General features: G+C 40.5%; 1 long non-coding RNA gene across 1 annotated transcript; it reads right to left on the reverse strand.

The window, feature by feature from the left end:
• Positions 1-287: 287 nt before the first annotated feature.
• Positions 288-27,507, reverse strand: LOC138569464 (uncharacterized). The gene is made up of 3 exons (XR_011303246.1): positions 26,928-27,507; positions 9,115-9,207; positions 288-3,766 (listed from the first exon to the last, which is right to left on the reverse strand). It is a non-coding gene; the product is annotated as an uncharacterized lncRNA (long non-coding RNA).
• Positions 27,508-27,794: the final 287 nt, after the last annotated feature.

Consider the following 27,794-nt stretch of genomic DNA (forward strand, 5'->3'; position numbering starts at 1 on the left):
TTAACGGCGCCGCAGCCTTTTACGGCACCGTTAACCCATTAGCGCAAGGGTCGTAATGAGGCCCATAGAATGGAATGCCATTGTGAAGGAATACATGAGGAAGAGGTGAGAAAAGGGACAAAAGGGCTGATAGGTAAAGAGTGGATGAAAGTGCTTAATAAAGTAATATGTGAGTAATAAACAAGTGAGCGTTAGAGACCTTTGTTAGCACGCATGCAATGGATGGGATGCAGAATAACTCGGACACCAAATAATCAAAACCAACTCAGAAAGATGGCAAAGTATTTTCTGTTTTAATATCAATCATCTAAAACAGGGAGTTACAACGGACATCAACGGAAGTCGCACAAGCTTTCTCAAAGCAGTTAATGAAAAATCACACTAATATACAAAATATTCATCTTACATGATGTCATACTATTGGCAAACTAAGAGAAACCTATGGGTTATTGAGATAGCTCAAGTGGAATATCTAAGTATACTTTCTATAAGGGTTTCATATGTGATTGGATACTTACTACCAGGTGGACAATGTATGCCCACCTCTAATGCAAATCATCTTCATCATTATTAAGTACACAGTATATCATTGGCTCACAAACTATAAGGCCCTTCCTTATATGGCCCTCTATAATTGGTTGGCATGGTTGTGCCAGTCTGGACATTCAGCTCAGTATCAGCATGTAAGCTCATACCCAGGTGCCAGGAGGTGGACATGACTTTCCCTCCCCACCCAATTAGCCCAACGTCTCTCATCACCCATGCCTTCTGCCATGAAGATTGTCTTTGAACTTGGCCTTGCAGTGTATTCTCCTCTCTAGGAATATAAGGGAGATGCAGTGCATGCTATCATAGTTCTGGAACTACATGCCAAACTCTATTTCCATCCTTGGCTCACGTATCAGAAGACCACAATTCGGCCCAATTTGTAGCATTTAATTGTCTTAAATGAATACATCTTGGCACTTACGGTGTTGTTTCTTTGTACCTTAACAAGGAATGATTCAGCATCTCGCTTTTACTGCCTTCAAGAATAGATAACCAGTCTTGGCTGCTTCAGCCTTGACACCAGGCCGGATCAGCCCTTCTTGACAGCTAATAGTCTTGCCACAATCCCAGCTAATTCTTAGCTGTGCCACAGCTTTCGATCCTTCTCCATGGGATTGAACTTACTATATTGGTGACACTGATGTCCAGCTTTTATATAATGGCGGCTCCGCCTGCAGTCTATTCACTACTTATGGCCAGCTTCTAAGATTGCTTGATCTACTTGCGTTGCTGCATCTGTACAGTTATTGAACAGCTTGCATCCTCACACGTGCAATCTTCTCTCATACTTTAAAGTTACTCTCGATTCTTCATTTCATCATCAGTTTTTATATTATCCTTGTTTTCTTCTTCAGCCATTCTTCAGGGCGTCACGCTCCATTCTTCTCCTTCTCTTATTTTCATATTCCTTCAGGGAGCTCCTCCATTAGATTGTCTTCTCTTCGGGAATACATTTGATATGGCTTTCTGAATGGATACCTTTTCTCGAATATTCACCGTGGAATAATTACAACGGCTGGTGTCAAACATGGCACAATGTCGAGGCTCACAATTTATAGCTAGTAGGGGGCGGGACTTCCTGCAGAGGCATGTGGCTGCTCCTCTACACAAGGTTTATTCATATTAAAAACAATCCTCATACATCACATAATTAACAATACAATTGGAAACCACCATGAAGCATAAAAAACAAGTTACATTAAAATCCATACAAAATAACAGCACACATAAATCCCAATCAATAAAAATGGAAGCAAAGTTTGCCTAATAGAAAGTCAATTAATAAATATAACATATGAAAATAATGCACTTCGGTTTGTCACAAATACTCCTGTTTCTTAGGTCTTTCTCCAGCTAAACTAGCACATCGCCTGCACTATCTTGTTTCGATTATCCAGTCCCCTCATCCCCTTTGTACGTGCAATGTCATTTTTAAAAGCTGTCTAGGATACTAGGTAGTGAGCATCGTAATGCTTCCTTCCATATCCTGGTTCTATTTGAATGGAAGAGGGGAAGAAGGGAATTAGATCATAATCTCCTGGACCATTCGCAAAGCAATAGGAGATGTGCTAATGTCTCATCCCTCCTCTCGTTTAATAAACACAGAGCTATTTAGCAAATGTGCCCACTTAGCAATAAGTGAGTGTTGCAGTAACTGCCCAAACTGCATCATGGGATACAAAAGCCAAACTTTTGTAGTAGCAAGGATATCCAAATAGGACTAAAAACCAACGCATGATTTTAACTCATTATTTCTCATTCTTTTCTCCTACAGGGATGTCCCAAAGATTACTGAACTGATCCCAGAGCTGGAGCACACTAAAACTGGTGTGAATATAAGGTACTGATGGCCTGTTTGGCATGTGTTGCATTCAATTACATCCAACATTAACCTTTGCAGAAGTGGAGAGCAATTTTTGTCCAGATCTTTACCCAAAGCCCAAGGGGCGCTAGCATTATCTGGTCCTCTAGGAATCCAGCCCCCAATTCATGGCGGGCAAGCTCATTTACTGTAGACAGAGCTGCAGCAAGAATACTCTTCATAAGTGTATTCTCCAGTTTAAAAATAGACCTACTATTGTATTGAGCCATACCAACGCTTCAATCAACAATAGGAGATAGCCACAAAAGGGTGGATGTTAACAGCTGATCCCAAGATCTGTGTCGTTTTTTTTTGTACTTTCATTTTAATCCCCTAAATAGGGTTGACAGGACACAGCCTGCCGCACTCGTCGTCATCATAAAACAATCAGAGGTTTGCCATCTCTCACAATAGATAACCCTAGCTAAATTGTCTTGATGAAGACCAATAGTGGCATTAAGTAAGCACTTCTCAACACCAAAATGAGAGGGGACAGACAACAGCGTGTTCTATCCACATTGTGAAGCAGTTTTAAGGTCCAGGCATGCTATGTATAAGGGCTGTTCTTTGTAGTGCTCATACTCGGTCAAAAGGAGATTACAATTATGGCACTGTTTGACTTCCGGAACCCCAGCCCTGAAACTTAGCTGGGTACGGGAAAGGACCACATTCACATCAACCCAGCTTTGTAAGGCCTACAAACAAATGTAGATTTTTGCATTACTCTAAAGTAGCGAAATCACCCTGTAAACAGATGGGTTACCCCTGTTCCCCTTTTCAAAAAGGGAACAATCCCCATCTAAATGCAATAGTCAGACAGGGCATTCCTCATATCATTTTTCGCAGTAAACCCCCCACAGATCAATGTTTATCTTTTACATGCCATATGAGACTTGCCTTGGGCCTGGGGCCTTGCCATACCACAAGTATGAACAGCTGTCTGGATAAATGTTTAAGAAAAAGCATGGTGGTTGAGTAGTAGCATAAAGTGATGAGTTTAAGACTGGGTGAATGATAGGATAGTTATTGAAAGGGTGAGATCAATATGTGTGTGCCCCCCTTTAATGAATTAATGGTAGGTATGGAGATATGACGACAAATACCAGACTAAAAAAACAGCTAATAGTCTTCCAGCACATACATCGGTTCCACAGTGGGGAGTAGGAGAAGGTGCTTGTCATTCTGCTTATGATAGGATGAAACATTAAACGTAGTTCACAGTGTCAGTCTCAGTGTCAGGTCAGCGTACTACAGAAGCTGTAGGTGGGGTTAATCCAGAGGCAGAAACTTCCATTGGACCAGCATAATTCAGCGACAAATAGCCACGCCGGCCCCCACGCTGAGAATTTCCATTATCTGGAAGAAGAATAGTGGATAAATGAGGGAACATACAAGTAGAGAGATGTAGAGTGATAACAGAGAGGGGAGAGAGGGTTATACAAGCAGGATGAGTACACTGGCAAAAGAAACAACTTGTCATTAATCATAATTCCAAATGACAATTATAAAATCGAGTACACCTTTATGTGACGATGAATTTGCTAGTTTCACTTAGAAAATAACCACTGCAGTCCTTCATTCTTTAAATGCAAGGAGAAATAACTAATACACCAACCGTACGGAAGACGTTCTGAGCATCTCTAGGACTCAGTCTTGTGAGGCAGACTTTGAAATGCATTGCCAAATTCTATTAATGACAGCCTTGATTTTTCTAGTTTTTAGGTATGGGTTCCAGCGGAGGTAAGATCTGTGCACTGAGACGACTGATTTCACAAATGAGATATTTAAATGTTCCAAATGACTGATAGAAAACCATGAGAAATCATAGATGAGGACCTCCTTCTTTTGCCTTGTGCACACATTTAGCTGTTAACCTGCCTCAGCTGCAACTCCTTGACATGCATGTTGCACCATGCTATTGCCTTGCCCTTCTCCCACCGGAGTCACAGTTCCAATTCTACCACTATGGAGTATACATTGTCAAAGAGTGTGCCATGTGGGGGACCCACAAAAAGACTAAGGTTGGTGTCAAGCTAAAGAATGGTATTACATATTTACAGGGAATACAGTGAGTTAGGTAAGGCAAATGAAAGCTGTAAGTCAAAGTGGGAAGGGTAGCAATAAGGAAACTAAAATTCAGCTTGTTTCAGCTTGTTTCAGTGGGAGCTCTCTGAGGATTACTGGGCCTTTGTGATAGTTTCTCTGGGAAAGCTGGTACTCCCAACTTTAATTGGTTGGCCTCAGTCTGCTCCTGCTTGAGTTTTCAAATGATGACTCTGGACTGTCTTTGGGTTGTGGATTTCGCAGGGTTCACAAAACCTTGTCTTTTGAGTGCAATGAATCATGGCCATTTCAAACCAGGCTTGGAAAAAGCCAGAAGAACCGCTCTAGGAGGTTAAGTTGTGAGCTGTATGTATTCGGCTAAAAGACTGTTGTCACATGTCTCAGTCAAGCTCAGTTCCCTATTTGTTGGGTAGCTCCCTAGTCTGGAGAACCTGATCTAAGGGAATTCTCTCTTGGATGCCTTGTGTGGTCCACTACCTGACCACCAGTGAGAATGCACCATCGCGCACCTCCTTCCACCTGATTTAGATTTTGTTATGGAGTGACTTGGTCCTTTGAAACCTCCCTATTGCCTCTCTCTCTATAAGGAGTACCTGTGCTTCTACCACATCCTTAGGTATAGTCATGATAACTCCTCCTCTAACTCTACTCTTCCAGACACTGGTGTCTAGGAACTTCCACTACATCTCTGTCTCAGGGATTGTTGTTTCTCCGATTGCTCTTCACCAACCTCTTCCACTCCCAAAAAGCTCCTCTTCTTCTGGTTGTAAATTTGTCTTCCACCAGCACCTGCAAAACACTCTCACTCTCTCTCTCTCTCTAAAGCACTGTCTTCTTCACTCACCAACAACTCCTCTCGCCCTGATGGCAACTCTCTCTTCCTCCAACCCTCTCCCAAAGCTCCATCACATTCTCATGGTCCACCACCTCCACTCCCCAACAATTATCCACACTCTATGAAAACTATTTAAGATGATATAATAAGATGACACTCCTGCCTTCAGCCCTATCCTCCTGCTGTCCTCCTGCTGTCCTCCCAGTAGTCCTCTCTATCACCATTCTCTGTCAAACTCCCTTTGTCTTGTCATTGCTGCTGTTATTTTGGGTTCCTTTACTTTCATGGCATGTGAATCCGCAGTTGGTAAAGGTTTTGGAAGCATGGGAAGCAGCTTGTTAGGTTCAACTCTTCTTCATCACAGGGAACCTGCCAAATTGTAAACCCCATAAGGCTGGAAGAATGAGGGTTGATTTTTTGTTGCAGGCTCTACGCAAATTAGTTTCTCTTTGTCTAAGCACAACTTTGCAACTGTGACACTTCCACCGGCAAGAGGCTGTTTGTCAGACGGTGAAATGGCTCCTTAAGATCTAGGCCACAACAGGTACCCTGAGCCACAACAGGTAATCAGCTTCAATGGAAATTTAAGAACTTTGTAAGATGCCTGATATTTTACTTAATGCTGCTTTCCCACAAATACCATACAAAAAAGTTCCATTCATCCCAATATGAAAATGATTGCTTAGTTGACCACCCCAATACCATTTTCACTGACAGTCATGTCTGCACATTGAATTCACTCTTTGTTAATAAGAGTACCTCAACAATCTGAAACCGCATTTTCTTAACTTGATGTCCAAATTCTTTAAAATGTCTGGGTAGCAGTGACATTAGATTACCTAATCTAATATTAGACCCATGTTCCACCTACCGGATGTTGCTTTGCGACATAACGTATAAGACAGGGGCATCTGATAGTATAAATGACATTGCTTGTATCACTCTTGGCAAAATGCCTAAAACATCTTCTCCCCAGTTTTCAGATAATACAGCACTTCACCCATTACAACATTGTTCCAATTAATCATTTTAAACATTGAAAAGTTTGTCTGCAATGGCCAGACAACTTTTTACTATAAAATCTCATCAATTCCTATTTGGCTTGTAAGAAAACATATGTCTCTTTTCAAAAAACACTTTAGTCTTGGGATCACACCTGAAAACTTGGAGTACATCTGGCCATTTGTGTTAAAAGCAAGTCTCCTGATGAGTGTGCAAAAATTTTTTGCAATCAGCCAGTCTACTAAGATCATGAATATCCTCTTTCTGTAAATGTGTTCTTCATACTCTCAAATACTTGACTCAAGATGGGCCCATCACTTACAATTCTTGTGACCATTAACAATTGACCATAATGTGATTTACTAAGATCATGAATATCCTCTTTCTGTAAATGTGTTCTTCATACTCTCCAACACTTGACTCAAGATGGGCCCATCACTTACAATTCTTGTGACCATTAACAATTGACCATAATGTGATTTACTCAGTGGATGAAAAATATTACCCACAAGCATCACACACTACCTTTGAATAGGGTGTGTGTCTCCCTCGCCAGACACCCTCCTTCACTAGTTTGTTCTCCAACTCTTCTTCAGGTCTGCTCTTCTTCTACTTCTCTACTCCTCCCTTTATCACCTCCCCTTCGACTCCTCCTTTCACCACTTTTTCCTCTGAGCATACTCTCCCTTCACCTCCTCTGCTTCTCCTTTCAGAACTTGCATCTGATAATATTCTTCCTTACACCTCTCTGCTCTTCACTTTTTATTATTATTATGGTATTTCTGAGCGCGGACCTAGCTGCGAGAACATTCTCTGATCTTACTCTATACTCCACCTCTTCTCTCTTTGTTCTTTTAACCAGTCTCTTCCCTGCCCAATCTCCTCTGCTCCCAGCAAATTTTCCTCTCTGCAGCCTTATCCAAACACACACCAGCATCTTCCCGAAACACTTACAACTCTGCACCTTTTGGCCTCTCTTATATATGGTCCTGTCCTATTCCTGTGTGTGATTTTCTCTTTCTGTATGAAACTGGTTGCTTTCAAATATCCATTTCAAATCAGGCGTTGTAGGTAGAGGAACACGCTTTTACCACATTCCTCGAACAGAGTTCATTTAATGCTGATCAGCCATCTTGAATTCTGTTCACATTCTGCACATGTATGGATGCGTTAGAGCTCTGTGCACGTCAGCCTTAATGCTTGGATGCCTGAGCGAATTACTTCCCAATTTCTGGTTTGGTAAACCGGTTACCTCTGTAGGCCAATTAAATGGTTTTTGGCAGTGAACATAACACACTCTTCCATACTTCCAAACTCTTCCATATGGAATGCTTTCCCTACATCTAAACAAGAAGAGCCTTCTAAATAAATACGCCTAATTACCACCTCTGTAACGGTTCCATGTGTTAATGTCCCCGCAAAAATATCGCAATACAAAAATATCGCCATATTTTTGCGGCGATATTGAGGCATGGACCCTGCGGGGAACAACCCTACTTTTAAATGTGCGGGGGACACCCCTGCAGCCCCTGCTCCCACAAATTATCCCCCAAATATATCACCTATGGCGTTCCAGACGACCATATATACGGCGATATGTTTGGGTGGGATAATATGTAGGGATACCATCTGTAAATGAGTGCCGGATATTAACTGTTACACTACCATGCTTCTGTAACTATTGTAACCTAGAGCTGTGATACCTCCGGGTCTGGACGCTATCAACAAATGAAATAAATAAATACAGGATCTGCCTCCATACCAGTTAATGTTTTAGTTAAAGGTGCGGATATCTTGCTAGGCCCCATGTGACAAACTCCTGCCCTCTGACCCAGGTGTAAGGGGTGGTGAACCGGGTGCCCTCCCCATACCACCCCTGGCCTTACATCACGGAATAGGTGGCAGCACCCACCCCCATAATCACCTCACCAGACACCCCAAAGGGTGGGCAGGGTATATCGTCACAGGGGTTGGAGGGTTAAGGGGGTAGGTGGGAAGAAAAATAGAGAGGATCCTGGCATGGCTAGCCACATCATAAGGGATAATGATGTCTGTGGGAAGGGTATGGGAGAGAGGCTGCAAGCTAGCGATCTGAAAGATTTTATATTTTTCACAAGAGTTCAGCATCAGACATCCTAACAACATGCAGTATTGAATGGGAGAGAATTGGTAATTGCCAGTTGATAATACAAGTAGAAGAGCACCCAGCTCTGCCTACATTCAAAGCACATTATCATCTTTCAGATCTGCCTGCACTAGAAAGACACCACCTCAGAGACCCGTCTGGCCTCCCAGTATCAGGAAAGTGATGCCTTCCTTCTTTTCTGGTGACAACATCCAAAGGAAGTAGCCCATTTGGCAAAACTATTGCTAGTAAATGTTTAAATTGATGGGGTGTTTTAGAATATTGATGCACTATAGTGAAATTATTTGTTGAGAGTAAAAGTGTTTGATGATCAAATGAATTCACGTGGAATGGTATGAAGTATTTTAATGATTTGTAGCAGTTATCTGTAATATGAATAAACAGAGATCTTTTGTCAAATCTTTCAAAACAAATTATGAATATATCGATGTAAGATTCTATGCAGAAAGAAGGCATGTATAAAGGGATGTATAGATACATAACTTTTCCCCAGATACATTTCTTGGAAACATTGTAATACAAGGATGGCGCCAACCATAGCTGCATGAAGTTGAAGGGCAAAACCACCACTCGGGGTGCATCATGAGAGCATACCCTGCCCTGCCAGCATTGGGGCAGCACTGCATTCTTTCCATGGTTATCAGAAGTCCTCCTTACCACCGGGCGCCAAACGCCTTCTTCATCTTCTCCCACAGCATCCTTAATCAAAAAATCTTCTATGTTCAAATGGGACGATTGATGTTCTGTGCTCTGGAAAGAGAACAATAGTTTAAAAAATACTTTAAACTTTTGATTGTGCAAAAGTGATTTACATTTCCAAATTTAATTTAGTATAACTATGTATTTTTCAATTTATATTTCACATCTAGTTGTAGTTGCAAGTTCTCATTACCCAATGAAGCATCTTCTGTAGCTAATACATACAAAATAAATATTGAATTATGTTTTTTGAAATAATGATGATTGTTTTTGAAATAATAAATAATTGCGCTTGCACAACAATAACTGCACCCATGCTTACAGACATAAATACAAACAGTCTGCACTATGACAGCCACTTCATCAGTATAGCAGTAGGATACTATTATGTCTTGGGGACAGATTATTAAACATTTGCATGGGTGCTAAACATTGAGCAAATGCTTAGATGATATGCAATGGAGCAAACAGGTTTTGTCACAATCTGTATTACTTAAAAACATTTACAATGGGAAAAAATTAATCAGACTCTTTTGATAATAAAGGCAGAGTAGACATGCCTTGTGCAGAATTGCTGATTGACATGTTAATGGATTGTGGCTGCTTGCCTCATATTTCAGCTTCTTCTGTATTGCTGCTTAGATTATTAGATGAACTGGTGTAATTTGACATGATGTTTGCGCCTTTCCTTATTGTAACTTATTGTTGTTTTTTTTTTATTCTTTTTTAAAATTATACACTATACATTAATTATTTTTATTTCACATTGTTATTCCAACACGTGTTTCTACACTCCTGTAGGTTCATCTGGGATTTACTTTTTCAAAATAATTACTTCAATTCACATATAGAAAAAAGAGAGAAAAGTAAGATGGAGAGCAATAACCAAAACACAGTGTTTATATAAAAAACAAAAATGCGTATTGTTTCTCATTTATTTCCCTTTTTTAAAAAAAAATGGCTCCCTCTTTGGTCAAATTAGCTCTTACTTTCGAATGCTATTTTTAGATATTAAGGTACCTTTTATTATGTATTTTCCTCTTAAAATACATAATAAAAGGTACCTTATATTTGTCCAATATTTTCTTGCATGAACACACATATGAATCTAATGTATGGTTGCTAGTATGTTTACATAATACTTCATATGTTACATTTATTGATTTAATTGTTTTCGAACATTACCATTTACTGATGTTATAGATATTACATTTATTCAAACCTAGTGAATTGTTTTGCTTACCTTGCACATTTTCTAAGAGTATCTCTCTGTGTGCGCTAACACATCCTTGGTGTGGCCTGCAACATAAAGCTTGTCTGTCACTTTGGCTGCACACGCTTCTTTTTGTACATTTTCCTCATTCTAATAGGGGATTTAATTGTACAACAAGTCGTATGTACACACAATGACATTACAGGAGCGCTGTTCTCGGTTTTTTGGGTTATTTTGCTAAATGCTACTACAACCATGTCACGTTCTATTTAACGGATTGTATCTTTATGATTTGAATGCTGTCATTTCGGTTTGTTAATTATTTCCTGGTCTGTTATGATTAATTTGATAATCAATTTTTGGTTGTTTTGTTACTGTACTGTTGGACTATACTCCGAACTCCATTCTACTTAATATGTTTGATATGTTTTATTCTCTTTGTTTCCAATCCACTACTACTCATGAAATTAATATTACAATATTTATATTTTAAATCGTTTTTATTTGAAAATATCTATTGCTATTTCATTGTTGTTCTTCATTTTGAGTATATTAATACTGATTCATTTGTTGACACCATTGTATCAACATATTTTTTGCACTTCAAAATGTTAGTTCTATCCTAATTAAAGTTCTTTACTCTTACATTTTGGGTTTTAGTTGTGCACTAATGAATATATTGTGAAAAAGTGCATGAAATCGGAAATGTATAATTGAAAAATTGAACATTTGCAAGCATTTTGTAATTTTTTAGATGCTGGAACCTGCTGTCCATTATGTTATCCATTTAGCTTCCTGCTGGCATATCAGTTTCTCACAATGCACTCCCCTAAAATGAACTTTAGCTTATTTTATGCCAGCACATTTGATGTACTGCATTGATGCCTGGAAATGCTTTTCTTGCCAGTTTACAGACATTCTGTATTTTTCATTCTTGTTTTTGATCGCTCAAATATGTTCCTGTATTCTTGTTTTTAATGTTCTTATTGTATATTTTTGCTGTCATACACATTTTATCATGTACACCACAAATTGGTGTTGAACTTTATGTAGTCTTCCAAACTGTATTTTATGCCATTTGGCAATGTTATTTTGGTCAATTTATCTTCCGTACATTAACAAATATTGCATTTTCCACATGTGTAAAAACCTTGACATTTGTTTTGTAACCAGTTTTCCTTTTTTGTACTAGTTTCCCTGGTCTGTTTTTAGAAACCGTGGACGTATTTGCTTCTTTAATACTATTAGCTCTCTGATATGTTATCTTTGGTTTATTCCGAATATATGTTTTGAAATCGTTGTCTGATGTCAGAATATTCTAATGTTTCTTCAATATTTTAGTTACAATGTTGTTCTGAGAGCTTTGTCTTGTTAGAAATCTTAATATGGTTCTTTCTAGGGCGTGTTTGATTATCTGTACATTGCAGCCTTAGCCTCTTTCTTAGAATTTATTTTTCAGTTCATCTGCTTTCCGTTGGTAATCATCAATTTCGCAACAGTTTCTCCTTTTTTTTGTTAAATAATTATTTCCGGATCTGTTATGATTAATTTGATAATTAATTTTTGGTTGTTTTGTTACTGTACTGTTGGACTATACTCTGAACTCCATTCTAAATTTAAGAAAGATATTTTTTCCTATAAATGTTACATTGTAGTTGTTAAAGTTAAGATACCCTACTTATTCATCCAATTCCGTTTTCATACCATTCCAAATTATCAGGATGTCATCACTATAACTTCCCCAATAGACTTTATTATTATTCTGGGTAAATGCTAGATGTGTCTAAGCATGTTCTTTTTCAATGTTTCCCATGAGCAACATGTCATCCAAGGTACATACTTGGCACCATGGCTTGTTTTTATTTATACAGCTCTCCATTGAAAAAGAAAACATTGTTAAGTGTGAAATACATCTTTAGTATCATCTCATTTTGTTTACATAACAATAACTATCTTGTTTTGAGGAAATAGCTGACACAATCAATTCCTTTGTCATGTTTTATGCAGGTATAAAATGAGGACACAGCTAAGGTTACATATGCATAATTATCATTCCACTCTACATTTTCTAATTGTTAAAGGACATCTTTTGTGGCTCTTTTAAAAGATTTTGAGACAGGGTTGAGGAATGTGCCTTTGTATTTGTATGCCAGATCAAAAATAGAGACTATTCCATTCATTATCAGTCTGCAAAGTGGAAAAATTGCATAATCCTTGTGGATTTTAGGGCTAAAGTAAACTGTTGCTAAGATTTGATATCCTATTTGCAAAAATGCTGTTTCATCATCATCGAATATACCTGCTTGATTCCATTCTCCAATTTGAGTTGCAGATGTTTGTTGGATTTTTACAACAGTATCTCTATGGATTTTGGTATAGCAGTTTTCCTCCATCCGATAGTTGCCTATTGGCTTCTAGAATGTAGTTGTGTCTTGATCAAAAGTGTATCTCTTTTGTTGGCAGGTTTTACTCTTAGGCTTTTCATAAGGGACTGTAGGGCTTGGTTCTCCCCCTTGGCCAGATTTAAATATATTCTTTTTGTGTCTTTTATTTTCTGCTCCTTTTAGGTCTGTCATTACTAATTTGTTGAATATATCAAAAGCATTATCTTGTAGTAGACACAGGATGACTTTTGATTGTGTTTTTACTTGAGAGCTTCTGAGTGCATCTGTTAGAATGTCCATTTCATTTGCAAAAGATTCAATACTATAGATATCTTCTGTTTCTTCTACATTCATTGGTGTCACTGTATGATTTGGTCAAAGTTGTTTACCTCTGTCTGAAGTACTTTTCAGTTATAGTTTAAAAGATTTTTGTACCTTTAGATTTCGACAAAGTTTGTAAAGAGCAACCTTTGTTTTGTGACAAATTGCATGATCCGTCACTTCTCCCTCAGTGGATCATTTCTCTGTGAGTCTCAGGAGGTGAGCCCACTATGCAACACCCTCTATAGTGGTAGAGGCAAGCAGGACCTCTCAGGAGAGACTCCCGCGCTGGGGACAAGGAATCCAACTCCTGTGAGGAACACCCTAAAAAAAGTACCACTACTCCTTCTTCAATAACCTCCTATGAAGGAAGACATGAGGAAAAATTCAAAATGTGTTATTGTCCACCAAACACATCATTGGTGTCTATGAAAGAAAACTTAAAGGAAACTGGGATGAAGAAGATCACTGGAAACCTACCGTGCATGAATCTAAAAGGAAAGCAGGACTTTGACAAGGTAACAGGGAAGCCCCATGAGAATGTCATAAAACTGAGAGGCAAGGCCCGAGAATGAGAGAAAGCCTGGGAGTTTCAAATCCGCTGGCCGAGACCTGCTGAAGGAGTCCTGGATGTGCAGCGTCTGATGCAAGGAAGAGCACAAGGTGAAGCAGCCAACACAAGACGAAGGGGAAAGGGAAGAGATGTCGAATGCTGAGCTGAAGGGAAGGTATACCGAACAGCGTCCTTCATCTGAGCAAAGGAAAAGTGGTAGCGTGACTGCAGGTGAGTCGCGATGGACCTGGGCGTGCCTGAATGATGCTGATATCACATTGGCAGAAGTATTGCAGAGTGAAGTGAACAGAGGAACAATCTGTGATGTTCCTGCAGAGGTGCAACACCATTCTGACACAGGAAGGAGAAGGTCCCAGTCAATAAGTACCCCAGTGGCGTTATCCCTGCTGAAAATAGGTAACAGGGAAAATGGGTGACCCAGGAGGGGGACTGAAGCCAATGAGCATTGTTACTGGAACGCTCATACTCATCCCATTCAAGATAAAGCAATGTGAATACCTGAAGAAAGAGACATTTGTTACTGGAAGCTCATACTCGCCTCAGTCAAGATAAAGGGACTCATTACGAGTTTGGAGGTAGCCATGCTATTTTTACTGGCATGGTTACCCCCAAACTTGGGTTCGGGTCCCGAATAATGGGAATTACCAGGCCATTCCGACCTTTGCGGACCCGGTAACTCCCATTTGCGGGACCCGGACCCGGTACATCCCCATTCCCATTCCCATTTGAGCCCCCACAGGGCTCAGTGGGAATGGGAGATGGTAACAATGGTCCCGTTAATTACGGGACCGTTGCTAGCATCCTGTTCTGCTAGGGGTGCTGCTCTGCACATCTGGTCTGACCAGGCGTACAGAGCGGCCCTGCGAGCAGAACTCATAATTGCGGCGAGGTAACAACGGCGCCGGTTGCACTACTGGCACCGTTGTTGCCTTACTGCAACACTCATCATGAGGCCCAAAGTATAGAAAATACCTAAAGAGGGTGATAATCATTATTGGAACACACTTATACTTGTACCAGTCAAGATAAAGTTTTGAGAATACCTCAAGAGAGTGAAAATCATTACTGGAACGCTCATAAAGTATTAAAAATACCCGAAGAGAGTGGGAATTGTTACTGGAATGCTCATACTCGTCCCAGTCAAGATAAAGAGTGAGCAATAAAATACTGGAAGAACTTGTGTGAGAATAAAGATAAATGTGCTGACATATCCTGGTAAAAGAAAGTGATAATAAACAATAGAATGAAAGGAGAAGACAAGAAAAAGAAAAAGAAGAGAAAACAAGTGAAGGAAACCATTGAGACCTGGAAAAATCCAGTCTCTGAGCTGTGTGACTTGATGATAGCAGTTGCTAAAAACTACCTATGAATACTATATTGAACTGAACTTGGGGAAATCCTACCCATTAGGAGAAGGGAGTCATTCTCCTCTACTTTAATTGTTCTAATAGTGGTAGGGTCAGGATAGGTTATCTTTGGACAGTGGACTGAATCTGATTTGGGACTCTCACTGATGACTGACGAGCACCGTAGTTAGTATTTTCGGTAGGGAACATCCATAGTTTAGGGAAAGTTAGGCGTTTCGACCTTTGATTTAAAAAACACTATAATAAAATGGAAAAACAGAGTCTGTGTTCTTCTTCTAACCACCACAGTTACCATAAAGTTTCTGTAACAGTATTGAAACATTTAAAAATGAAATGGACATTCCAAAAGATGCATGCATAATCTCTCTAATAAAAACACAATCAACATTCTACACATCTAGCAAAAGATAATTCTATCGATATATATAATAAATTAGTAATGACAGACGTAAAAGGAGCATAGAAAAAACCACAAAAAAGAGAACACATTTCAATCTGACCAAGTAGGAGCACTAAGCACTACATTCTCTTAAGGAATTTGCCAACAAAGGAGGCAAAATTGTGATAATGACAAGACAAGACTACATATAAAAAGCCAATAGAGAACTATTGGATGAAAACTGCTAATTGTTTTGCAAGTAAAAGATCCAATCTTAGCAGCAATTTACTTTATGCCTAAAATCTACAAGGATGATGACAATTGTTCACCTTGCAAACCAATAGTAAATGTATTAAGGCTCTATAACAGAACCATCATTTAAATACAGAGGCCAATGTATCAACCCTCTTGCTCAAAATCTTTCATCATATATAAGAGATACAAAAGATGTGATAAAACAACTAGAAAAAGTAGAGCGGAATGTCAATTATGCATTTGTAACCTTGGATGTATCCTCATTGCATACTTGCATAAAACATGAGATGCATACTCGCATAAAACATGAGAAAGGAATTGGCCAGGCTAACTATTTCCTCAAAACAAGAACAATATCCTTACATCAACAAATAAAATGAGATGATACTAAAAGTTTTACCGTGCACACTTAACAACAATGTCTTCTATTTCAATGGAGAGCTATATAACAAAGAAACAGCTATTGGTGCCAAGTATGCCCGATTGTATGAAAATGTGTTCATGGGCAACTATATGATATGATATGATAGGTTATTTATAACACACTTAATAGCCAGAGGTTTCTAAGCGTGGACCAGGGGATCGAACCTGTGTTGCTCTGTGTCGTCTTGCTTCCAAGGTGAGCACATTGCCCCTGTGCCATCCTCCCGAGACAATGAAATAGAACATGCTTGGATTTCCATTTACCCAGAATAACAATATCGTCTATTGGTGGCATTATATTGGTGACATCCTGATCATGTTGAATGGAATGTAAGCGAAAATGGATGAATAAGTAGGATATCTGTACGTCACTGATCTGGCATTTGACACAGTATATCACAATATTGTTCTGTGAACAGTAAGTGGTTTGGGGGTGGCGGATAGTTCCCTAAAGTGGCTTGTCTCGTTTCTAGCTGACAGATCACAGGTAGTGTAATGTCCTCCTTTTGAATCCAGTGCTAAATCAATCTCTTACAGAGTTCCACAGGATTGTTCCTTAAATCTGCTACTTTTTAATATATATATTCTACCAATGGCTCACTTGATAAGGTCGGCTGGAGTTCATTTTTATATCTATGCTGATGATACTCAGCTAATTATTCAGCTTGGTGAGGTTGAGACGCAAGTTGGAAGAAGGTTGATATCGTGCCTGGAGCAGGTCAACTTTTGGATGAGTCAAAACAGGGTCAGGTTTAATGTTCAGAAGACTGAGCTGTTGACATGCTCTGCTTATACAGTCAGTCCAAGTGCTGGTTTATGAGTAAGTCAAAGTGGCTGAATGGGTGTCCCAATTTTGTTCTTCTTCCTTAGGAAACTGTCCTTTGCAGGTGCAAAAAGCTAGGAACTTAGCTTCTGGCTTGACTCTTAACTATCGCTGGAGAACCAGGTATCCCAAGTTTAGAGTGCTTGTTTCTTTCATTTGAAGTCTCTCAAACATCCTCTGGAGATTGGGAGATTTTTTCATCAAATTCAAATAGTCAATGCCTTTATTTCTAGCCGGCTTGACTATTGCAATGCTTTATACCTTTACCTGCCAAAGGTAGCTATCGGTCAACTTCAAAGAATACAAAATGCAGCCACCAGAGTGCTGCTGAAAGCTGTTTGACAAGAGCACATTTTGCCTATTATGCGCTCTCTGCTCCGGCTGCCGGTGGAAACACGAATATTTCACATACTGTGCATTGTGTGCTGCATGGTCTATTGGCTAACTTTATCACCTCCAAACTCCTCCGTTATGCTCTAGGTAGATGTTTGCACTCTGCTTCCTCCAATCTACTCTCAGTTCCCTCCTTTAGATGGGCAAAATGGGGAGGTCACTCTTTCTCTGGCTTTGAAGCTCCCTGCCAATGAATTTTCAACATGATTGATGCAGTTTTGGTTTTTCACCATAAGTTTAAAACTTTTTTATTCCCTCTGTAAACTGGAACGACGGTGGGCTCGTGGGGCGAGGGGGAAGTCCGCTCTCAGATTTTCGGTCTGGTTGCGGTGTCTATTGAGTCACTTGTTGACAATGAACTGTTCTAAAACAAAAATCTGTTTATCAGATTTAGAGGTATATACATCAAACAACAAAATACTAATTATAATATATACAAACCCAGCATCAGGCAATACTATTCTGCATGCACAGAGTAACCATCCAAGGCATATACTAAATAACATACCTTATGGAGAATTTTTACAAACAAAAGGAACTGTAGCAACAATGATGATTACCAACTAAAGGCAGAAGAACTCAACAAATAAGTTACAAAAAGAAGCTACAAAATAAAAAAAATAATCGAACATGCCTAAAAAAAATTACAATATCAAGACCATCTCTGCTGAGTAAAAAACAAAATCCTAACTCAAAGAAACATAGTAAGATTTGTAACAAGACAAAGTTGGCAGAATTACATTGTAACAAAAATATTAAACAAACATTGAAATATTCTTACATCATGCAAAGATTTAAAAAAATGAATTTAGAACAAACCAAGCATAACATATCAGAGAGCAAATAGTACTACATAAACAATATGCCCAAGCTTTCTAAAAACTGACCAGGAAATTAGGGTAAAAAAGGGAATCTGGTTACAAAACAAATGAAAAAGTGTTAAAAAAAAGGGGGGGAAATGCTATGTTTGTCAATATATGGAAGCTACATTGACCAACATCACTTTGCCGAATGGCAAACATACAGTTTAGAAGATTTCATGAAGTGCAACACAGAATGTGGGGGGGTGCATGATGGAATGCATATGCCAACAAAAATATATAAACAGTATAAGAAAATTAAAAACAAGAATACAGGAACACATTCAAGCAATCAAAACAAAAATAAAAATACTCACTGGCAAGAAAAACATTCACAGGCATCAATAAAGGATATCAGATGTGCAGGAATAAAACAAGTTAAACTTCATATTGTGGGAGAAAATGGGCAAACACTACTGTGCCAACAAGAAGCTAAACAGATTAAAAAATTGACAGCTCCAAGGTCTAAACCAGGGCAATTAACTTTATGTATTCTTGTAATTTATAATATAATAATGCATGCAAACGTTTGATTTTTGTATAATACATTGCCTATTAAATGTGAGTCCACAACTATAACCCAGTATTTAAGAACAAAGAAAGGTAATTAGGATACATCTAACACTTTGACATCATTAGATACAATGATGTCAACAAATAAATAGGTATTAATATTCTCAAACTGAAGAACAAAAATTAAATAACAAAAAAATCTTTTTTCAAATAAAGGCTTTCGACAAAGGGTGTTGAGAAAAGGGCAGCGTGTTGGAAGCAGCTGACAGAGAGAGACATGTTGATCGATGCAAGGTTGGCTTGACATGCACGTCCATAGCGTACTGAGGTGCTTTCCTCTAAGCAGCCCATAGCCCTGTCAGAAACTACCTGCTGTTGCTGTCCACGTCTTGGTGCATCTGCTGTGCCTATTGCCAGAGACCGAGGACTGGTGGAGGCATACACGGTGAGTGGAGCAGGCGGTCGGCAAGAGAGGGGCAACAGGTAATTGGTGGCTCCTGTGCCCCGTTCTGAGTTTGCTGGACCGCGCCCAACGCCTGGCAAGGGACGCGAGATGCTGGAGGCTCCTGGAAATGGTTACATTTGGTCAGTGTGGCTGATTGGAAAGGAGAGCTTTTGGCTTATCACATTAGATAGCTCTCAGTGTGTTAACATGCACTAAATGCATTTAAAAAAAAAGTGTATTAAAGTTCTAGAGTGTGTGTGCAGTGACTGTGGGCCCCCTAGTAAGGCCCTATGAGCTACTTGCACCCTACAAAGACACCCTACCTTATAGTATTGCATTAGTGGGCACATAGGTGCTTATTTTAAGTGGCACCCCTGCAGTGCCCACACATAGGCATATTCATTTTTCCTAGCGCTGGGAAAATCTCCATCTACTGCACTTAACTGAAGTCTATGCTGGTCCTGATGGTAATTTAACGGGTTGTTTGATACAGCCTATACCCCTGATTGGTATATGCTGATTTGAAGGAAAAAGCCTTCTAGATATACATTGTAATAATACTCACAGCCTAATGCCTAGAAGGGAAGGCCCTAGACTCAAGAAAAAAGCATCCAAGCCTTTGTCCCCTCGCATTTATTCCCTACGTAGACTGGTGAATTGTAGTTGGCCCATAGTAAAAAGTGATCTGATTCTCTCCAAACCCTGCCGACAACAGGTGTTAAGGGTTCCCACTGACGCCGTGGGTGACATAAACATTGGAGACCCAAGGCAATGCTCTGAGGGTGAGACCCATTTACTTGAAGTACAGAGGGCGAGCACAGAACGTGTCAATGCCAGTAAAGATCGTAAGGTGTACACGATCTGTAGACAGAATACCATGGGAACAAGAGAAGACCTCCAATTTCTTCCCAATCTTTTCCTCAGCAAAACCTGCAGGTCCGCCTGTAGCGGCCAGCTCGCCTAACTTGATGGTCAATATCGACAATAATAATTCTTTGGTGAATATGTGCCTGAATCTTAGATGTGCATCACTGAAGGAAATGCCTGTAACAATGAACTCGCTACATCACCAACTCCTACAAACTTTTCTGCAATGCCTGACCTTGAAGATAAAGTTAATAGACACGTGCCTGATGCAGTTCACTCAAGCCTTGATAGTTCAGCAAGAACTTCCCAGGACGATGACAGCATTGATGATGACTAATTTTAGGCCAAGCTTGAATACCATAGAAGTTACAATGGCTAGCCAACCAACAGCAAGCAATTAAGCAGATACTCGCCACGGTAGTGGAGGTGATACTACCTAATAGTGTGGCTGAAAGGGCCCTGGGAAAATAGTGGATGTGGCTATTGGAGGAGACATGGGTGAGGATTCACCGATTGAGTTTAGTATGCTCAATACTCCAAACTCAAATGTTGATTATTCTACACCTTCGCCGGAAACAAATGAAAGCAAGAACATGCACAATAGAAAACACGATAGCACAATGTTCCAAATGACTGATAGAAAACCATGAAAAATCATCCATGAGGACCTCCTTCTTTTGCCTTGTGCACACATTTAGCTGTTAACCTACCTCAGCTGCAACTCCTTGACATGCATGTTGCACCATGCTATTGCCTTGCCCTTCTCTCACCGGAGTCACAGTTCCACTTCTACCACTATGGAGTATACATTGTCAAAGAGTGTGCCATGTGGGGGACCCACGAAAAGACTAAGGTTGGTGTCAAGCTAAAGAATGGTATTACATATTTACAGGGAATACAGTCAATTAGGTAAGGCAAATGAAAGCGGTAAGTCAAAGTGGGAAGGGTAGCAATAAGGAAACTAAAATTCAGCTTGTTTCAGTGGGAGCTCTCTGAGGATTACTGGGCCTTTGTGATAGTTTCTGTGGGAAGCCAAAAAAAAAAGAATACAGCGGGTACTGCACACTTTCATTGGTTGGCCTCAGTCTGCTCCTGCTTGAGTGTTCAAATGATGACTCTGGACTGTCTTTGGGTTGTGGATTTCGCAGGGTTCACAAAACCTTGTCTTTTGAGTGCAATGAATCATGGCCAATTCAAACCAGTCTTGGAAAAAGCAAGAAGAACCGCTCTAGGAGGTTAAGTTGTGAGCGGTATGTATTCGGCTGAAAGACTGTTGTCACATGTCTCAGTCAAGCTCAGGGAGTTCCCTATTTGTTGGGTAGCTCCCTAGTCTGGAGAACCTGATCCAAGAGAATTCTCTCTTGGATGCCTTGTGTGGTCCACTACCTGACCACCAGTGAGAATGCACCATCGCGCACCTCCTTCCACCTGATTTAGATTTTGTTATGGAGTGACTCGGTTCTTTGAAACCTCCCTATTCCCTCTCTCTCTATAAGGAGTACCTGTGCTTCTACCACATCCTTAGGTATAGTCATGATAACTCCTCCTCTAACTCTACTCTTCCAGACACTGGTGTCTAGGAACTTCCACTAAATCTCTGTCTCAGGGATTGTTGTTTCTCCGATTGCTCTTCACCAACCTCTTCCACTTCCAAAAAGCTCCTCTTCTTCTGGTGGTAAATTTCTCTTCCACCAGCACCTGCAAAACACTCTCACTCTCTCTCTCTCTAAAGCACTGCCTTCTTCACTCACCAACAACTCCTCTCGCCCTGATGGCAACTCTCTCTTCCTCTCTTCCTCCAACCCTCTCCCATTCTCATGGTCCACCACCTCCATTCCCCAACAATTATCCACACTCTATGAAAACTATTTAAGATGATATAATAAGATGACACTCCTGCCTTCAGCCCTATCCTCCTGCTGTCCTCCTGCTGTCCTCCCAGTAGTCCTCTCTATCACCATTCTCTGCCAAACTCCATTTGTCTTGTCATTGCTGCTGTTATTTTGGGTTCCTTTACTTTCATGGCATGTGAATCCGAAGTAGGTAAAGGTTTTGGAAGCATGGGAAGCAGCTTGTTAGGTTCAACTCTTCTTCATCACAGGGAACCTGCCAAATTGTAAACCCCATAAGGCTGGAAGAATGAGGGTTGATTTTTGGTTGCAGGCTCTACGCAAATTAGTTTCTCTTTGTCTAAGCACAACTTTGCAACTGTGACACTTCCACCGGCAAGAGGCAAGAGGCTGTTTGTCAGACGGTGAAATGGCTCCTTAAGATCTAGGCCACAACAGGTACTCTGAGCCACAACAGGTAATCTCCTTCAATGGAAATTTAAGAACTTTGTAAGATGCCTGATATTTTACTTAATGCTGCTTTCCCACAAATACCATACAAAAAGTTCCATTCATCCCAGTATGAAGATGATTGCTTAGTTGACCTCCCCAATACCATTTTCACTGACAGTCATGTCTGCACATTGTATTCACTCTTTGTTATGAAGAGTACCTCAACAATCTGAAACCGCATTTTCTTAACTTGATGTCCAAATTCTTTAAAATGTCTGGGTAGCAGTGACATTAGATTACCTAATCTAATATTAGACCCATGTTCCACCTACCGGATGTTGCTTTGCGACATAACGTCTAAGACAGGGGCATCTGATAGTATAAATGACATTGCTTGTATCACTCTTGGCAAAATGCCTAAAACATCTTCTCCCCAGTTTTCAGATAATACAGCACTTCACCCATTACAACATTGTTCCAATTAATCATTTTAAACATTGAAAAGTTTGTCTGCAACGTCCAGACAACTTTTTACTAAAAAAGCTCATCAATTCCTACTTGGCTTGTAAGAAAACATATGTTTCTTTTCAAAAAACACTTTAGTCTTGGGATCACACCTGAAAACTTGGAGTACATCTGGCCATTTGTGTTAAAAGCAAGTCTCCTGATGAGTGTGCAAAATAATTTTGCAATCAGCCAGTCTACTAAGATCATGAATATCCTCTTTCTGTAAATGTGTTCTTCATACTCTCAAATACTTGACTCAAGATGGGCCCATCACTTACAATTCTTGTGACCATTAACAATTGACCATAATGTGATTTACTAAGATCATGAATATCCTCTTTCTGTAAATGTGTTCTTCATACTCTCCAACACTTGACTCAAGATGGGCCCATCACTTACAATTCTTGTGACCATTAAAAATTGACCATAATGTGATTTACTCAGTGGATGAAAAATATTACCCACAAGCATCACACACTACCTTTGAATAGGGTGTGTGTCTCCCTCGCCAGACACCCTCCTTCACTAGTTGGTTCTCCAACTCTTCTTCAGGTCTGCTCTTCTTCTACTTCTCTACTCCTCCCTTTATCACCTCCCCTTCGACTCCTCCTTTCACCACTTTTTCCTCTGAGCATACTCTCCCTTCACCTCCTCTGCTTCTCCTTTCAGAACTTGCATCTGATAATATTCTTCCTTACACCTCTCTGCTCTTCACTTTTTATTATTATTTTGGTATTTCCGTCATGATCTCTGCTTCCAAAAAATCAGGACTTGCCCGACTCCCTTGGAAGCAGACCCATAACCCCGGTTCCGAGTGCCAGCCAGTCCCAATTGGGACCTTTTGGACCCTGTCCTGGCGCCAGTGGCACCAGGCTCATAAAGATGCCCAGTCCCAGCGCTGGAAGCGACGGGCTCATAATGCTTGGGTGGACTTACCTGCAGCAGACCATGCTGCTTACTTACCTGCCAGTTGAGCCCCTGATCCTCTTCTGTTTGGGACTACTTTTCCTGTTGGGTGGGGCAGGAGCCACTCCCTAGGTTCAGAACACTGGAACTCTTCTGGAAAGCAGGAACTCTTTTCTCACCTAGGCGAGGCTGTGGAAGGAGACACCTAAGCACTACAGGAGGCTATTTAAACCACACCCGATGGATGAATCTTGCTTTGCGTTATTCTGCATTCTCTGCAGCAGAACGCTCATCGTGTCTTCTGCTTCTGATCCTGGGCCTAAGGGAACAAAGGCTTACCATCCTGGAATCCAGTCTTCAGCAGCACCTGTAAAGACAAAGAAAGAACAGGTTAGCACTACGGTCTTCAGTGGCAGCGCATCTCTTACCTGGTCCATCGGCTGTCACCAACGCCTCGCGCTGCATTCCGGCATCTGAAAGACAAAGGCTTACCTACTCTTCGCATGCTCCGGAGGTCTTCGCACTGCATTCCGGCATCTGAAAGACAAAAGCTTACCAGCTCTTTGCACGCTCCAGAGGCCTTCGGCGCTGCATCCGGCATCTGAAAGACAAAAGAAGGTGCGTTTAAAGACATTGGGCAACTTTATTACTCACGTGCCATTACTCCTTCCCACGCCGAATCCAGTGGGTATTCCAGCACCCTTCAGCTTCTCTAAAGCTCCGAACTTGTACCTGCAAGATAAAAGGGACAGTTAGTGCGCATCGTGAAGCAGGCTACAAGCGCTTACTTACGTGCTTCCAGGCGCTTCTATTCCTCACGCGGGTTCGATCCTCAACTCTCATCAGCCCGCCATCCGCCATCGCCGGAACCCTGCAAAACAAGAGATATCATTACAAAAGACTTTTAAGACATTTGAAGTGCCCAGAACTTACCGTTCGTGCAGTTAACGACGGACAGCAGTCCTCTGAGGTCAAGAGGCCTGCACCCTTATCCAGTGAAGAAACTGGTTACGGCACCCTGCCCTGAGGCAGATGGAGAGCTCGGCGTTCACTTACCTAAGACATCTTACTCTTCGAGTCAGACATACAGTGCACAGAGGTCCAGCCCAAAGAGCCAACCGTGTGTTACACATCACCTTTGAAGATACGGCATTCACCCAGTCAAGACCGGCGCCTCTGCGGGAATCAGGTGAGCGTTACAATTTCTGAGCGCGGACCTAGCTGCGAGAACATTCTCTGATCTTACTCTATACTCCACCTCTTCTCTCCTTGTTCTTTTAACCAGTCTCTTCCCTGCCCAATCTCCTCTGCGCCCACCAAATTTTCCTCTCTGCAGCCTTATCCAAACACACACCAGCATCTTCCCGAAACACTTACAACTCTGCACCTTTTGGCCTCTCTTATATATGGTCCTGTCCTATTCCTGTGTGTGATTTTCTCTTTCTGTATGAAACGGGTTGCTTTCAAATATCCATTTCAAATCAGGCGTTGTAGGTAGAGGAACACGCTTTTACCACATTCCTCGAACAGAGTTCATTTAATGCTGATCAGCCATCTTGAATTCTGTTCACATTCTGCACATGTATGGATGCGTTAGAGCTCTGTGCACGTCAGCCTTAATGCTCGGATGCCTGAGCGAATTACTTCCCAATTTCTGGTTTGGTAAACCGGTTACCTCTGTAGGCCAATTAAATGGTTTTTGGCAGTGAACATAACACACTCTTCCATACTTCCAAACTCTTCCATATGGAATGCTTTCCCTACATCTAAACAAGAAGAGCCTTCCTACCTGATCTTCGGTAAAAACCTCAAAACTGACCTGTTAAATAAATACGCCTAATTACCACCTCTGTAACGGTTCCATGAGTTAATGTCCCGCAAAAATATTGCAATACAAAAATATCACCATATTTTTGCGGCGATATTGAGGCATGGACCCTGCGGGGAACAACCCTACTTTTAAATGTGCGGGGGACACCCCTGCAGTCCCTGCACCCACAAATTATCCCCCCAAATATATCACCTATGGTGTTCCAGACGACCATATATACGGCAATATGTTTGGTGGGGATAATATGTAGGGATACCATGTGTAAATGAGTGCCGGATATTAACTGTTACCCTACCATGCTTCTGTAACTATTGTAACCTAGAGCTGTAATACTTCCGGGTCTGGATGCTATCAACAAATGAAATAAATAAATACAGGATCTGCCTCCATACCAGTTAATGTTTTAGTTAAAGGTGCGGATATCTTGCTAGGCCCCATGTGACAAACTCCTGCCCTCTGACCCAGGTGTAAGGGGTGGTGAACAGGGTGCCCTCCCCATACCACCCCTGGCCTTACATCACGGAATAGGTGGCAGCACCCACCCCCATAATCACCTCACCAGACACCCCAAAGGGTGGGCAGGGTATATCGTCACGGGGGTTGGAGGGTTAAGGGGGTAGGAGGGAAGAAAAATAGAGAAGATCCTGGCATGGCTAGCCAAGTCATAAGGGATAATGATGTCTGTGGGAAGGGTATGGGAGAGAGGCTGCAAGCTAGCGATCTGAAAGATTTTATATTTTTCACAAGAGTTCAGCATCAGACATCCTAACAACATGCAGTGTTGAATGGGAGAGAATTGGTAATTGCCAGTTGATAATACAAGTAGAAGAGCACCCAGCTCTGCCTACATTCAAAGCACATTATCATCATTCAGATCTGCCTGCACTAGAAAGACACCACCTCAGAGACCTGTCTGGCCTCCCAGTATCTGGAAAGTGATGCCTTCCTTCTTTTCTGGTGACAACATCCAAAGGAAGTAGCCCATTTGGCAAAACTATTGCTAGTAAATGTTTAAATTGATGGGGTGTTTTAGAATATTGATGCGCTATAGTGAAATTATTTGTTGAGAGTAAAAGTGTTTGATGATCAAATGAATTCACTTGGAATGGTATGAAGTATTTTAATGATTTGTAGCAGTTATCTGTAATATGAATAAACAGAGATCTTTTGTCAAATCTTTCAAAACAAATTGTGAATATATCGATGTAAGATTCTATGCAGAAAGAAGGCATGTATAAAGGGATGTATAGATACATAACTTTTCCCCAGATACATTTCTTGGGAACATTGTAATACAAGGATGGCGCCAACCAACGCTGCCTGAAGTTGAAGGGCAAAACCACCACTCGGGGTGCATCATGAGAGCATACCCTGCCAGCATTGGGGCAGCACTGCATTCTTTCCATGGTTATCAGAAGTCCTCCTTACCACCGGGCGCCAAACGCCTTCTTCATCTTCTCCCACAGCATCCTTAATCAAAAAATCTTCTATGTTCAAACGGGACGATTGATGTTCTGTGCTCTGGAAAGAGAACAATAGTTTAAAAAATACTTTAAACGTTTGATTGTGCAAAAGTGATTTACATTTCCAAATTTAATTTAGCATAACTATGTATTTTTCAATTTATATTTCACATCTAGTTGTAGTTGCAAGTTCTCATTACCCAATGAAGCATGTTCTGTAGCTAATACATACAAAATAAATATTGAATTATGTTGATGATTGTTTTTGAAATAATAAATAATTGTGCTTGCACAACAATAACTGCACCCATGCTTACAGACATAAATACAAACAGTCTGCACTATGACAGCCACTTCATCAGTATAGCAGTAGGATACTATTATGTCTTGGGGACAGATTATTAAACATTTGCATGGGTGCTAAACATTGAGCAAATGCTTAGATGATATGGAATGGAGCAAACAGGTTTTGCCACAATCTGTATTACTTAAAAACATTTACAATGGGAAAAAATTAATCAGACTCTTTTGATAATAAAGGCAGAGTAGACATGCCTTGTGCATTGACATGTTAATGGATTGTGGCTGCTTGCCTCATATTTCAGCTTCTTCTGTATTGCTGCTTAGATTATTAGATGAACTGGTGTAATTTGACATGATGTTTGCGCCTTTCCTTATTGTAACATATTGTTGGTTTTTTTTTATTCTTTTTTAAAATTATACACTATACATTAATTATTTTTATTTCACATTGTTATTCCAACACATGTTTCTCCACTCCTGTAGGTTCATCTGGGATTTACTTTTTCAAAATAATTACTTCAATTCACAT

The sequence above is a fragment of the Ambystoma mexicanum genome, chromosome 2q, assembly GCF_040938575.1.
Source record: "Ambystoma mexicanum isolate Mex_15411 chromosome 2q, UKY_AmexF1_1, whole genome shotgun sequence".
NCBI classification, from domain to species: Eukaryota; Metazoa; Chordata; class Amphibia; order Caudata; family Ambystomatidae; genus Ambystoma; species Ambystoma mexicanum.